This window comes from Choloepus didactylus, chromosome 1, assembly GCF_015220235.1.
Source record: "Choloepus didactylus isolate mChoDid1 chromosome 1, mChoDid1.pri, whole genome shotgun sequence".
In the NCBI taxonomy this organism is placed as follows: Eukaryota; Metazoa; Chordata; class Mammalia; order Pilosa; family Megalonychidae; genus Choloepus; species Choloepus didactylus.
Genome location: NC_051307.1, coordinates 18,345,850 through 18,348,426, shown reverse-complemented (window position 1 = coordinate 18,348,426; position 2,577 = coordinate 18,345,850). Strand labels below are relative to the sequence as shown.

General features: G+C 34.1%; 1 pseudogene; it reads right to left on the bottom strand.

The window, feature by feature from the left end:
• Positions 1-1,796: 1,796 nt before the first annotated feature.
• LOC119544760 lies at positions 1,797-2,164 on the bottom strand (annotated as a pseudogene).
• Positions 2,165-2,577: the final 413 nt, after the last annotated feature.

The window sequence follows — 2,577 nt, the reverse complement described above, 5'->3', positions numbered from 1 at the left end:
ACAGATCTTGGGTCAGTTGTAGGTCTGATGACCCTGTGATGATACATTGATACATTTTCTCCAGATCAGAGGAGAGCTTTAGCCTGGAACAAAATATATTCTGGAACTGTACTGTTAATTCCAGGTCAAATCAATGCAGTCTTGCAACTAATAGTGTAGTAGTGTGATACAACTGCATTATTTAGTAATCTTAAATGTTCTCTCCAAATAGTTACATTGATCATTGCACTTTTTTAGCTATGCTAAGCCTTTCAGACTGAGATGCTATTAACCAGTTAGGGAGAAAATGTCCTCATGTTAAATTCTGTTTTACTTATTCAGACTATATAGTACAGGCCTCCAATGGTGATACTGAGTTATATCTACCCTGAACTATCAATTGTTAAACTATAGACCCTCACCTGAAATTACTGAAAGTAGTAGTTATATACTCTGACTCAGCAAACTTATCCATATGTTCAATAAATACTTCTGAGTTTTTCAAATGCATTATGATTTATGTTTAAAATAGACTTTGGATTTAGCACAATTTACAGCTTTGTGTTTCAGTACTCAAGATGAGAAATATACAATGAATAGGATAGTAACCCTGATATTCCATAAAATTGGATTCTTATCTAAACTCTGCCACTCATGCTATTTTTGATCCTTATTAAATACTTTCAATTTTTGAGGACTTTTTCCTTCAAGACGGCATCTGGATTAGCACTGTGCAAACTTTATAATGTCCCAGCCAGCTCCAAAATCCTATCATTTTATTATTGCCCTAGTTTTATTGAATTTTGACGTATCAAGCAAAAGTGTTCACTTTTCTTTTACTACCTAAATATATAATTAATTATTTTTAAAAACAAGGATGCTTTACGACATGTTTTTCATAGGTATATATGTATTTGAACTTCTAACAAGAAATGACCCACTTTTGCACAATGGTAGGTAAATGCAGGTCAGCGTTAGAAGACTGCAGCTAGGATGTGGTGTAAAGATTTAGGCCAGCCATAAGCCTCAATATGGATTACTTTACAAGTGATTACAGAGATTTAAAAATTTCCTTCTTGAATTGCAGTCATTCAATATGCTGATGACATTGAAGAACAGTGCTATGTCACACTATGGTGGATCAGGATGAAAAATGATAAAGATTCACAGAAGTGATGTTTAATTTCACTGCAGAGTTAGAGATATGTTTTGTTCTATCACCACTTGCTCTTATCATTAAATCAAATATAAATTTTCAACAAAAATATTTATTAGACATGTCCTCAATTTAGGTATGAAAATGTATATACTTATAGATCTAAGTGAGTTTACATTTCAGTGCTGAATACAAATATGAACATTAACTAACTAAAAAAAAATTGAATGAAAAAGAACTCACCTAATGTTCAGAGCGAGAAAACTTTATTTCAATGGAAATTATGATTTATTATGATTTATATCTATCTATTGGTATTCATATATATATATATACACATATTTATTACCTTTACAATATATGTATGTATGCACATTTAGCTTTCCATGGAGTAGCTTTTATTATGATTTATTATGATTTATATCTATCTATTGGTATTCATATATATATATACACATATTTATTACCTTTACAATATATGTATGTATGCACATTTAGCTTTCCATGGAGTAGCTTTTCTCTTTGGGTATAATTATAAATAATCATTTTGATATTTGTGAGTTAAATAAAAAATAAAAACCATGTATGTTTTTCCAATTAGGATAATTTATTGCAAAGGGAACAAGAAATCCCACAGTTATGAAAGTACAAAGGAGACATACTAGGCTATTATATAATGATAAATATTCTGAAAATCTTCAATATTAAATGCTTTTGATCTTGTCTTTGTCAGGGAAATCTTGATTGGTTCAATCTCTACAGTCATATTTGGTTGATCCTTTTTGCTTTCAGAAGTTGACTTGCCAGGGTAGGATTTCAGTAGCAGCTGGAGAAGCCATATCCACCATAACAGACAGGGCGGCAGCAGCCGTATCCATAGCCTCTATACCCAGGGCCATATCCATAGCCTCCATAGCCAAGGCCGTAGCCCAGCCTGGGGAAGCTGACACAGCCATAGCCACAGCCCAGGCCTGCAAAGCCTCCATAGCCGGAGCCCAGGCCCCTGTAGTAGTTGCCGTAGTAGCTCATATTGTCAGGGTGGGTGAGGGTGGTTGGCTCTTCCAGGCAAACCTTGAAGGTGAATATCGGCCTGTGTACAAGGATGCTTACATACCCTGGTCAGAGCATGGGATAAAACATGGGAACCCTATTTTTGCATCATTCTATGCACTAATTTAACACTACAACTCATTAATCTATTGTCTCCTGACTCAGAGGGAGGCCCTCATTTTCATTAAATATTTCAGCTTACTTAGCTTCCAGTTTAGGGTGTCCTTGAACTTATTGTTTTGCTTTTATGGTAAGAAATGACTGCCTCTTCAAAGTCTGTACATTCCAAGCCCTATAAAGAATTGTTTATTGCTAAATATATTACATCATTTGCATTTGATGGCATTCCATTTTTATAATTAAATATTTCCTCTGTTCTGTCATCTCCCGAC